The sequence below is a fragment of the Acromyrmex echinatior genome, chromosome 13 (assembly GCF_024713525.1).
Source record: "Acromyrmex echinatior isolate Ae372 chromosome 13, ASM2471352v2, whole genome shotgun sequence".
In the NCBI taxonomy this organism is placed as follows: domain Eukaryota; kingdom Metazoa; phylum Arthropoda; class Insecta; order Hymenoptera; family Formicidae; genus Acromyrmex; species Acromyrmex echinatior.
The window spans coordinates 10027922-10040613 of NC_141864.1; the positions used below are offsets into that span (position 1 = coordinate 10027922).

Consider the following 12692-nt stretch of genomic DNA (forward strand, 5'->3'; position numbering starts at 1 on the left):
TCCCCACCACCATTGTCGGGCTTTATCGGCTGTTAAATTGCCATTCCGTTAACGGACGCGCCGGAAGAAGAAGAAAAAGGAGAAGAAGCAATGGGGGGGAGGATGAATCGCAACCGATGGATTTTACGACGCGATCAAACGCGTCCGACGCTAATTGCCTTCTTTTTTTTAACGATCGCCGACGACCCACCGCCGAATGAGGCGGCGGAATTCACAACGCGGGCGCAAGTACGACAATGTGATTTCTCGAATTGGAAGTGAGGGGGGGGGGAGGGGGGTCGACTGTGTAGCATTTCCACCGATCTGCCATTAATTGGTCCCGTAATATTAACGAGCGGGTATATTTGACCGCACGACCGCTGTCCACGAAGCTACTTCGTGCTCGAAATGGACCATCTACCTTCTGGATCAACGATCGTCGTCGCGCAATAAAGTCAACTAATGGATCTAGTACTTAATGCGTTCAGCAGAAAAAGTAGCTTTGCAACTGTTTTAAAATTCTTTAATATGATTAGTTTTACCCTTAATTTCTTACTGAATGTGTAAACCCAATCATAACAAAGAATTTTACAACAATTACAAAGCTGCTTTTTTTGCTGAAAACGATCACTGTCTGTCATATTGGTATGTTTAAGTGCTATTGTTAATGCACTAGATAGGTCTTAATTGATTTTTAATGATGTTTTTGGAGATAATAGGACGATTAAATTGTTTAGGATTACACAGATAATGCTATCTGTCTGTCATATTTTTTGTAAATAAATTTTGAGACAAAATTTCGATAAATTTTGCTAGGTACAAAAACTTGCCGGCTCACATTCATCTTTCAACTTACGCGAAACGTTCCTCTCCGTCACATTTCCTCCCTGCGGCAAAAATCACACAACGCAGTCAGATGGTCAGATCTCAACAAAATCTGTGGAGTAATCCTTATCCTTATTTACGTGAAGGATTTTTGACCGAATAAAAATAAAACAGAAAAATGGCGTGTAATCCTAGTCACGTAAATGAACGTTTCGCTTATTCTTTTTAACGCAAGATCTCCAAATAGAATTAACGTCAATTAAGCAAAAAAGCTTCTCTTCAATCTTCATTAAAATTGAGAAACGTACGAGCATATAATTTCACTAATACTAAACGCCGAAGAATCCAAGCTGAAATTTCACGTTACGTCTGCGTTTGTATTCTCTCGATTCCCTAATTAAAATCGACGCCATTGCATTTCTAACATTCGCATGCGTATTTTGAGGCCGCAAGTGAGAACTGGGTACCGATGAAAGGGCGCTCGGTAAACCTCGCATGATTCGCCCCAATTATCCCAACATTTACCCGAACCACCACCGCATAGCTACACGCGCAACTGGCAGATGTCGGTTGGCCACACGCGAAAATTCGCGCGAAAGTGGCCCACAATGCCATTTAATTGCTTGCCAGAACCAGCCTGCAATGAGAACGCTCGCGGCTACTTGCTCACGAATTAGTATATCTGAGAAGAGTATAAGTTGTCTGTTGCAAGTGTGCGCGCTTCTCGATATAATGCATGTGATGAATAAAGCAAAAGTTGGTGAATGAAACTACGGACTAGATAGAAACTTCGAATTGGTTAGAATTGGATTACGATTTACGAGTCGGAGAAAGTGTAATAATTATGCATAAGAATAATTGCTGTCTGCTCATCATATAAAGTAATAGAATAAGTAATAGAATAAGTTTAAATGAATGGAAGACGATTAGTATAATTCTTCGCAGTTACTCCTTATCTAATTTTCACGTCGTTATTATAGTTATAAATCAAGAAAAATAATATTGCATTTTAATTGCTTCTTCGTATAATGTTTGAAATTCTTACGTTTTAACAAAAAGAAAAAAAAACCTTTTCCTGAAGAAATACCGCTCGATAAAAAGATAGAAAGATGTGATGCATCCTGAGCTGAAGAAATCGAAAACGTCGCCGATCTTCCGTGCTTTTCTTGAAACTTTAGAAATAGTCGATGGCCGAGAAAGAGAGCGAGAGCGAGAGCCGCGGGGTGGCTTTAGGTGGCGCTCTCTGGCGTTGCTTCTGCCAATCGATACGGGGTTTCGAGGGTAGACGTATCTTCGAGATGGGGATTAGGGTGCGGCGACGTGCGGAGAAGTCGTCGTCGTCGTTGGCAGTGGTGGCAACGAGGTTGGAGAAGTAACGGGGGTGGAAAGGAAGGAACGAGCAGCCGTGGAATCGCGAGGGTGAATGCGGAGTCAGGCGGAGGTTGCAAAGAGGGTCGATTCAGCGCTGGACCAAGGTCCACTCTCACTTGCCGGCAGAGAGGGGAGAAGACGCCGGGACGAAGCGAGGGTTGATGTAGAAGGGTGCATGCAGGGTGGCCACAGCGGAGTCGTAGGGTGGCAAGGCAGAGGGAGGTGAGTGAGAGCGAATCGAGAGCGAGAGTGAGTCGAGCTGCCGAGTCGAGCCAAGCCAAAGGGGATGAGGCGCCAAAGGGTTCTCTCGCCCGGAGAAAGTGAACAGTGGTGATCAACTCAATGTTGCCAAGAAAGTTGGCTCCCACCAATTTTGTTAAACATTTGTTTATTTAAACACATGCCATGATAGTGGCAATAATAGAAATATATAATAGAAATTATACCGCATCGTGTAATTGTTTATAAAATTCTAGGAAATGGAACAGTCATTTTTATAAGATAATTCATAAAATAATTTAAATAATATATTTTTTAACTGATTATTACTTATGTTTACTCAAATTTTTCTACAATCCGATCCAACGAGAAATATGCAGCTTCTCTGCTATTAACTCATTAGGATAAATTGCAGAGACTGTTTTAATTTTCGAATGTGACTCACGCAACGTCGTATAAATTATATGAATGCTGCAGTAACGTTGCGCATCGTTTTGTGCGTTGCACGCAATTATGCTGCTCGCGTCGGACATGTAAATATTCAGAGGATAGTAATCAGCCTTTGGTTTTTCTCTACCGACAGTCGATTTTCGTGCTTTTTTTATCACGTACGGTACAAACGAGTGTATCAACAACTGGATTCTTATTTAGATGTTTTTATTTTTCGCAAATATATATTTCTTACTCTTACATTATATCTACAAAATCTATATTTAAAAAAAGCAATTACTTGCATTTAGTTTTATAGAACATTTCTAATAAAATTTAAAATAAATATTAATAAATAATTATCCAAAATATCTGATTTAAATAGTATTACCGACTTTGCTGAATAATAAGATTGAATTGAATATGTATAGTATATAAACAAATATAAAATAAGATGAAAAGAATATTTTTATTCTTTAGAGTTTCTTCGGAATAAATTCAAAGCTGATTTCTTCTGAATATATATTTGGCTTGGAAAAAATGTGTAAAAATGATCATTCATATATATCATTTTTTTGATATTTTCGTTCACTAATTTCATGCAAGAAGACATTCAAGAAGCTATTTTCAGAGATAAAATCTTTTCAATTTCGAAAATGATGTAGCTCCTTTGAAAGGAACGACTTTATAAAGACGTTTTCAGAATGAGACTAATGCGTTCTAAAGAATTAACGATCTACAATTAAGTTTAATTGAAGTGGAAGGGATTGAGTTTTGACGAGAAAGTCTAACGAGAGAACCCGATGCTTTTATCGGGCGTGAATAATATTCCAGCACAAAACTACGTGAAGTGAATATCAGGATGTCGAATAAGCTCTCGGTCGCGAAACGAAGCGAGGAGGTGGAGAGATGGCGAGAAATTTTTTGGTTATTGGACGACCACGTCGTAGGCGGAATCCGAAAGGAGAGAATATCCGAGAGGGATCGGGAAAAGACGAGCATGCAAATGGGACCGACCGACCGGTCGAATTTTCTCGGGGCACGTTCTCGGAATATACACGCGTGTATCGTGGGCGTGTGTATACGTAAACACGCAGGGGGTGCGCGGACGTGTGTCATTCTTTCTCTCCTTCCCTCTCTCTCTCTCTCTCTCTCTCTCTTTCACACCCTTTGCTCTGCTCCAGCGTCCGTTCTCTCTCTTTTGTATTCGTTTGCGAACACGTAGAGCAACGTATTCGAGAAGGCGAGCGGCCATCCTTCCCGCGAGGCGAAACTAAGGGGAAATTGACCGACGTGCAGTGGTTCTCCATGGTCCAGAAAACTGCGTAGTGATCGGCCATGGTATCTTTTTGATATAAGATTTAATTCCAAATTTTGCAATTTTCAACAATGTGGAAATTGTCGTAAAGGTTTAAAATATCTTAACACTAATCTAAATTTAAAAAATGTCTTGATAATTTTACTACAACTATTCATTTGTAGAAATTAATTTCAATGATATTAAGATTTTGTAAAATGCGGTGAAGAATTATGTAGGAAGAAAATGTTTAAACTTTAACTTTCAAAAAAGATGAATTAACATTTAGAATTAAAGTAATTATTGGCAAATATATAATATAATAATTTTCTTTATATTTTTGGCTATATAGTTTATTGATAAAAAGATATATAATTTAGTTATATATATAAAATCTTGGAATTTTATAAAGAACTGTATTCATAAATGAAATTAATAATTTTTCTCACAGAATTCTCTTTTTGTGCTCATTATTTGTTAATATTTCACACTTTGTAAAAACAATGATAGAGCCATCGCAATATTATAAGAACGTCTTAAGAATTGAACAAAAAATTGTCTTTTCCGTGAAAAGCTCGACTCATCTCGGTGGATGCAAATCGCGAGGATTTCCTGAGAGAGTTGGCTGGCCAAGAGGCCGCGGCGGGACGAAAGGAAGGAAGAAGGATGGACCAGTCACGGGGGTGCAGGGTGTAGAATGGTTCGTAGATAGGGTGGCTTGATATCGGCGAGAAGGTGAGCTTCGGAACGCGATGTCCGGCCTGGTCCAGCCAGCAGGAGATGCGAGAGTATTGATCTAGGCTCAGACCTAACCCCCTAACCCTCCCCCCTTCTTCCGTCCTCCTCCTCGACGAACCCCGACCACCTCCTTCGTCTCCTCTAGCCTCGTCGCGAAGCCACCCCTGCCTGTTCCTGGAGGTCGCCGAGACCGAGGGAGGAAGAGAAAGTGCGGGAAGACAGGGGTTGGATGTGAGGGATGGTGGGTGAGGTAGACACGAAGAGGGCCGAGGGGTGGCATACGAAGGAGGGTGGAGGACCTCGAAGTCCGGTTTGCCCGAGCTGGCCCCCTCGGCTACGCACGTTCACTCTCACCTCCTCCACCTCCGGTCGGCTCCTCTTACGTTAGACTCTCTGCAGTGGTGCTCATTCCTCCATCTTAATCCTAGTAGGATTGAAAATTTGGGGATCTTTTGAAAATGGATTACAAGAGGTATAAACAATTTTAATAATTTCTGTATCTTTGTATGTTGCCATAAGGTAGACATCTTAGTGACATGTATCTCTATGTACACAAAATTTATTATTATTATTATTAATCTCAAATGCTTTTTTATTACTGTATTATATTTTAATTGTATTTAAAGATTACGATTAAATTAATAGTTATAATATTTGAAAAATCATTTGAGATTAATAATAATATAAACAAATAAAGTTTTGTGTTAATATCTGAACGTTGATACATGTTCGGTCACTGGGACGTTTACTTTATACAATTCTAGCTAAGGAATCAATTTTTATGTCTTTACAAATTAATCTCCCTCTTTATAAACTATTATCTTTCATAACTTTAAAATTTTTGTATACTTAATAAGCGATTAAGAATAGTTTCAATACATAACCAAATATTTTTCTTGATAGCTCGGTAGAGTTATCCATATTACCGGTTAAAAATTACAACAGCAGATTTTTGAATCGGTATAAGATTTGTCGAGCTATAGAATGCTTTTAGCACGACCTTGAACGTGACTCTACAACTCGGAAGCACGATTAGCGGCGGCGTTTATGGCCGGTGCACCAGAGGAGCGAGCGACGATAACGTCGCAGCGAGTTACTCGAATCCCAATAAATCCAACCCGCCCTTCGCGGCCTAGGAAGCCTGCATGAGCTTGCTCCGAGATTAGTATTAATTTATAGCGCTGGCAGATAGGATAGAATGCGGTGGTGGCCGACGCTGGCCGAGGATGGAAAGGGTGGAAAGTGAAATTTCGCGGCCGCCGGAACAAGACCGGGCCGCCATTTCCATTTTCCGCGCTGATAATTGCAAGCTGAGGATTCCGCTCTGGCGCGAATAGACGAAGTTTACCCTGTTTACTTAATCATGGATCGTGCACAGGTTTCATCGTGAAGTAATAATATAATCGAGATTACAGCAGCGTTTATTAATTTATGTTAATAATTTGAACTTTATCTCCATAGAATTTTTCTATCAAAAAATCTTGCGTATTTATCAGAGCAACAGCGGAATGACAATTTATGTTAAAAGAACAGTTAGATGCGATTTTGAGCGTGGAGATTAAAAGATTCGTTCCCCTAAGTTGAGATATGCCATAGTCAGTTTGCGGCTTTATCTTATTAAAGATGTAACAAAGACGCCTGTTAGGGATGGTACGTGGCGAGAGAGAAAAATGAAGAAAAGACGACAACCTACCCCACGGACCATCGGTCATCGCCCAAAACCTCCCCGTCGTTTTTTTCTCATCCTCCGTTCCACGATATCACCCCGTAATGAATCTGTCACGGTGCTGTGAGGTTTCATTTCCTTTCTCTTCCTGGAGAAAACACAACGAAATCATTTTTGCGGATTCTGGGCTTTACAAGATGAATAATACTTTAGCTTTTGATCAGTATTTTAAAATCAATAACGTATTAGAATTTTCTTTCTACATTTACTTACTTTACTTTTCGTTGCATACGCAAAATTAAATTGTAGCTCGATTCATTCATATTTCGTAAGATTTTTTATGAATTACATATACTAGAATATCATAAAATACCTTTTAAATCTTGTAGCGTTTCATTAAAAATAATGAAATTTTTTTAACAAAGCAAACGAATGCAAACATGAATTCATATATATATATATATATATATATCACGTGTATTTAATGGCTAGGAGACAAATGGAATTCACTTTCTTAATAAGAGCGAACATGCCATTCCATTAATCGAATTACGACAAGTACATCCTCGGAACTTCCGGCCATGGTATTCGGTAGGAGTATCGGAAGTCCGCAGTCGTCGTGGGAATTGAAACCTCTCCAGGGCGGGCAGCGAGCCGTGGTCGATCCCGAAGAAGCTTGCAAGGGACTCCGACCCACGACGAAGGAACTCAACGATGGCGACCCAGTCTCGAAGACTTTGACCCACATCATATCGCTCGTTTTTGCTTCTCCGCCTCCACCACCTTCCGAGTTCCTTCCCTCTTGAGACTATTATCTTAATCCCATACATCCTCTTTAAGAGACCCGCGCTCTCTCTCAAAGATCTTCTTCTCGCCTCAGTGTTGATCTTACCGTCACGCGTGCATGACACTTTGATTTGCTTCATTTCTTCGCAGATCTTTAATTAAAATATGAGCAAACGTAAGAAAGATCGATAAAACAACTGATTTGTATTAATAAGTTGACTTTAATTACAGTGATTTTATATAATAATTGTTAACTTCATTACTAGACAAACATTCAGTTTTAATCTCCGTTAATTTCAGTTAATCTACTCCGAAGTGTTTATCGTTCATTTTACGAGTACAAACACTTGACAAATAATTAATTTTGTTTCCAACAAAAGTGGATGAATTAGTGATTATTGCTTGCACGGTAAACAAAATAATAACGTCGGCCGCAAACAGGTTCTTGAAACACGTGTTGAATTCAAAGTGCTGCATTACGCACTGGAATGGCATCCACCATGAAATTTACATTCACACGATATCGTAGGCGGTAAAGAGGAAGTTACCGCAACAAGCGGTGTCGTTTTCAAGGTCGCGAAGTACGGGCCCGAGAATGATAGCCGGGGACCACCAGCGGTCTGCCGGGGGCAGACTGCACACTGACCGACATTCCTGCGGTCGTCGAGATCCTTGATGGCGGATCCTAGATCGGAAATCACAGTTGTTTCACACGCGTACGACGCAACAATTCGTGGTATCTAACATCGGTGCCATTGCCGAAAGGATTTTATTAAAAAAAAAAAAAAAAAGCACGAAAAACCAATTTTACTGAAATATAATAATAAAAATTTAGCTGTAGATACAGATCTGAAAATGATTTTGTTGGATTATCAAAATAATTATGTAGGACGTTAAAATTAATTGGCAGAATGTTTCAACTCATTTCATCATTGTTCATGCTTGAGTTTTCTTCATAATTATTTTGATAATGGTCTAATAAAATTATTTTTACATCTATATCTAGCTAAATTTTTAGATACTTCAAAATGATTCTTTCTGCGAAAATATATTAGATTTTATCTAAACGATGAATAGTTTATCAAATGTTGAAATAACTTATTAATCCCAATCCGTAAAATTTCTTTAATAATGAGACTCTGAAACGCATCTATTATTAATACTTGTTTGTTATAAACCGCTTATCGAAATGTGTACACATGAAAAACACGATAGCTTGTATCACGCGCTTTTACATTTTCTTCGCAAGGGTTTCTACGATCTGCAAGTTTTATGACGGAATAATGCAAAACGCTTACACTGCTGTAAAATCAGCCTATATGTAAATGGAGGCGTTTATAAGAAGCGACGTACGTCGCGTTGGAATAATTTACACGTTCTCGCGCGGACTTACGAGACGCTTAAAGTGTCAGACAAGATCGGGGCGCGAGCGTCTTTCCCCTTTTGCCTTTCCATCCCGGAATCTTAATTCCGGTAAAACGTCTCTCGTATCGACGATCATAAAGTCGGCAGCACTTCCGTCACAGGATGGGACGGAAAGGGGCAGCAGAGAAAGAGGAAGAAGAGGATGGAATAGCAAGATGATAAGTGGCAAGAAACTTCACATGGACGAAGATGTGCGATCGCGAGGGTGCCACGAATTTATGCTGATTTGGTTCTCATCGAACTTTGAGTAATCAAACTTAATTAAGAGACTCTTGTCATAATATATATATATATATACGAACTCGTTCGCGAAGTCGATAAAGTCCGACAAAAACATCATTTCCGAGATTTTTCCTTATTTTACTTTTCATTAATCTGAGAATGTCTTTAAAATCTTGATTTATGTGCTCAATAATTGTCCCAAGTGGAAAAGTGAAAGATCAAGTGCAGAAGAAGAGAACTTATACTATTTCGAACAAATTGTTTTTTTAAGCAAACATTAACTGCAGACTCTTTTAAATCCTCCTTTATACAAATATTTGTTTTCGAAAAGTGAAAAGAAGTATTGGAAGAATTGAAAAATTGTTACGGATTTCCACAATTCATGATGCGCATTTTTCTAAAATTAACAAGACACTAATCTCAATTCTTTACAGAACAGAATGGAATTCTTTCTAAAAGAAACAATCCATAGTACAACTACCTACGTAAATTCTTTTCATTTCTTTAAGTGAAGATTTTACTTAAGGATTACTTTAAAAAATTAAGAAAATTTTTCGAAGACTAATTTCCAAGATATAATGATAAGAGATGATGATATAACGATAGGATCTACTAGTAGTAAATCTTAAATATTCATAAGAAATTAATTAATCATAGCCGAAATGAGGAAAACGAGGAAAATCGATGGCTGATCTTTTTTTTGAAAAATCTGAAAACACATATTACATAAATCTGAAAAACTTATTCTAACTTTAATAGGCTGTACTTTAATTCAAATTAATATTTTCAGATTTTCTTTTTTTTTTTATTTTGAAGCTCTGAGATTTAAAGATATACCTGCACAGATTGTAACACCAAAAATTTTTATATTGTTAAGTTATAAAATAAAATTCTCCTTTTTCTTTTCTTCGTATACAGAATAAGCGAAATTTTAATTAAATCTGGGAGATCTATGGCGTGTGTTTTACGGTTAGTATTACTAATGAACAATTAAAATATTAAATAATTATTCATTGACTATTCTGATCAATTTTACTAATCTACACGCATTTTTATACGCGTCCGGAATTACAAATGAAATATCCAAAACTTGTAATTTTGATTTTGAAAATTGTGATATAACAACTCTACAATACACTCAAAAAAAATTTGAAAATAATGGCTTTGAAGAAAATGTGTCTAATTCTTTCTCTTAACACACTACACCTTAAATATTTCAAAGAAATAGAAACACGAACAAGTACGAACAAGTTACTGCATCTTTCGTTCCCGATTCTTTTTTTATCAACGTGAAAAATGAGAAATCGTTTTTTCTCTTCTTTTTCCACCTGGAATATTCGCCGGGATCATCTCGTCCGCTGTTTCGCTAACGATCTTTCGTGGCGCGACGAGTTTGGCACGTCTTGAGCAAGTGGCGCGATTACTAGTTTAAAGTAGCTAACTCGGCGTCGTCGTCGTCGTCGACGACGGCGACGGTGGCGGCGGCGAGCTCTACTCCTCGTAAAATTATCTGCAATAAAATCGTGATTTACGCCCGTGTTCCTGGAAAGCGGGCCGCTCAAACGCTTCACTCCGCGTTACGCTCCTCGTCCTCTTCTTCCTCTCTTGTAGTTCGCGGGGACGCCGAGGTCGAAGACGACGGGAACGACGCCGCCGTCAACGCCTTTCGGCGCACTCTGACCTTTCTCGAGGAATTATATTATCCTCATGAATTCATCGAGGAACATTGGGAGCATCGCTACACTGTAATTATGCGGACACCGTTTATTTGCAGTGATTTATGAAAAAAAAAAAAAAACAAATTTGTTACATTAATATAAAATGTTATCATTATTTTTATACGCAATAAAGTTTGAAATTTTACTTCCTCGAGTTTGTCAAGTCTGCGGTTTACTCCTTCAAAACTCATTTCAGCTTCCTAGATTACAGTCTTTAAAGTTAATTGCGCCGTAATACTTTTATTAATATCGGAATTCGCGTTGGCAATTTCATAGACTATAATAATTTTTTATTAACGCAATTTCATCGCGCTGTGCGTCGGCGTCACAGGGGTCGCGCCAAAGTTACGGTTTCTCAAAACGCGGATCTAGCGACGCAACGGGGAAGGGGAGGGAGGGACATTTTATGCGTACACGTGGGACACTTCTGCAGAATTTGGAAAGCAAGGAAGACGGAAATTTCGAAGGGATACCACACTCGATACCGACGAGAGCGTAACAGCCTCCACCTCGACCCCCTCAACCCCCTCAACCCCCTTTGCTCGCAATAGCGGTGCGCGTAAACGTTCGAGGGTCGTGCACGACGTAAACGCAAAGTAGAACGCAGGACTGCTGTGAGTCGTAAAAAGAATCCCATAAAACGGTAACCCCCCCCCCTCTCTCCCCCTCCTGCGGCAATTTTGTATATTTACGTCAATCTTCCTTATGTTATAAAGTAGAACGCGCCACACGTTATACATACGGTCGTCATAACTTCGCGGAAAAGCCGTCCCAGTTGCTGCGAATAATAATTGTCCACCGATTATTACGCATAATATTTTATTCGCCGAATCCTTCGATCTAATAGGTGTGATGCTTTATCAATAATTCTCTTTCCGGCATTCTTGAATTGAGAAACAAATGGAAATCAGTTACGACAACGTCAAAATGACATTAGAATGAATTATTGATTAAAGTGACTTTTATTAAACAATATAAAGACTAGAATGTAAAGGGAAGTACTTTTATTAATACTATTTTGGAGCCATTTTGACGTCATTTTGATATCATGACTTGTGTTTTGCTTGGGTTGAATATCAAACTCGAAATGTTTGACACGTGGCACATTCATAAGCGAAAGACACATGTAATTTGATAATTCGTAATTAAGATGATGCCGTTACGGTTCAGCGACAAAATGTCTAAGAACTTCTGTAATTTATGAAACAGATCACCATACGCGTGCAGATGTTTCTCATCTTTCATTGAATCGTGACATTGAACCATTTTTATCAAAAATTTAATGATAAGATGTATCGCGTGAAAAAGGCTAGATTGTTGAAAGAAACGTCAGACGCAGCTTTATTTTTGTGACTTACTTTTTATGAATCGATCAAAGACTGAAAGATTGTATTATGAGATAAATTCTGTTAAAGTACGTACAACTTAAAAATTATATCGTAAATCTATCTACTTAGTCGCTTAGATGTCTTTTTCTTTTTTTATTCTTTCTTTCTTTTCTTAAAAATATTAAACATATAATTGCTGTATTCAAAGAAAGAATAAAAGTTAAAAGTAATAGAATGTAATTTAAAATAAAAATCAAAACGTAATGTAGTAACTTCAATCTCGTGTATTGAGTATCTAGTTCTTTTTTTAGAGGCGATTTCACTCGATTATACATATAGTAATAGTAAAGCATCCCATTTATACGAATAAAATATTCCGTTTGCTAATCGATTTTTCTACGAACCGGCGTCAAATGATTCACCATGGCTGCTCTTATCACGAACTTTTATCCAATTTAATTGCGGGCTGGTCGCGACAAAGAATCGCCGGCAAAGAACGGGACATATGAATTATGAATCATGCTTGCTGACACGAAGGCTATCGTTAATGTTAGAATAAAAAATAGAGAGAGAGAGAGAGAGAGAGAGAGAGAGATGCAACCGCAGTTTTACGGCGAACTTTAGGTTACGCGGCAAGAAAAGCTGGAAAATTCAATACCGCGCAAGTTTATGTGTATCTACGAGCATTT

The 12692-nt window shown here is 38.4% G+C and overlaps 2 long non-coding RNA genes across 2 annotated transcripts in view; both read left to right on the forward strand.

Moving 5' to 3' along the window:
• The window catches only part of LOC147907624 (uncharacterized), a 155326-nt gene that overhangs the window by 90296 nt on the left and 52338 nt on the right, over window positions 1-12692 (forward strand). The gene's annotated exons all lie outside the window — the stretch shown is intronic.
• LOC147907627 (uncharacterized) lies at window positions 2075-10759 on the forward strand. Its single transcript, XR_015547206.1, has 2 exons — window positions 2075-7485; window positions 7611-10759. It is a non-coding gene; the product is annotated as an uncharacterized LOC147907627 (long non-coding RNA).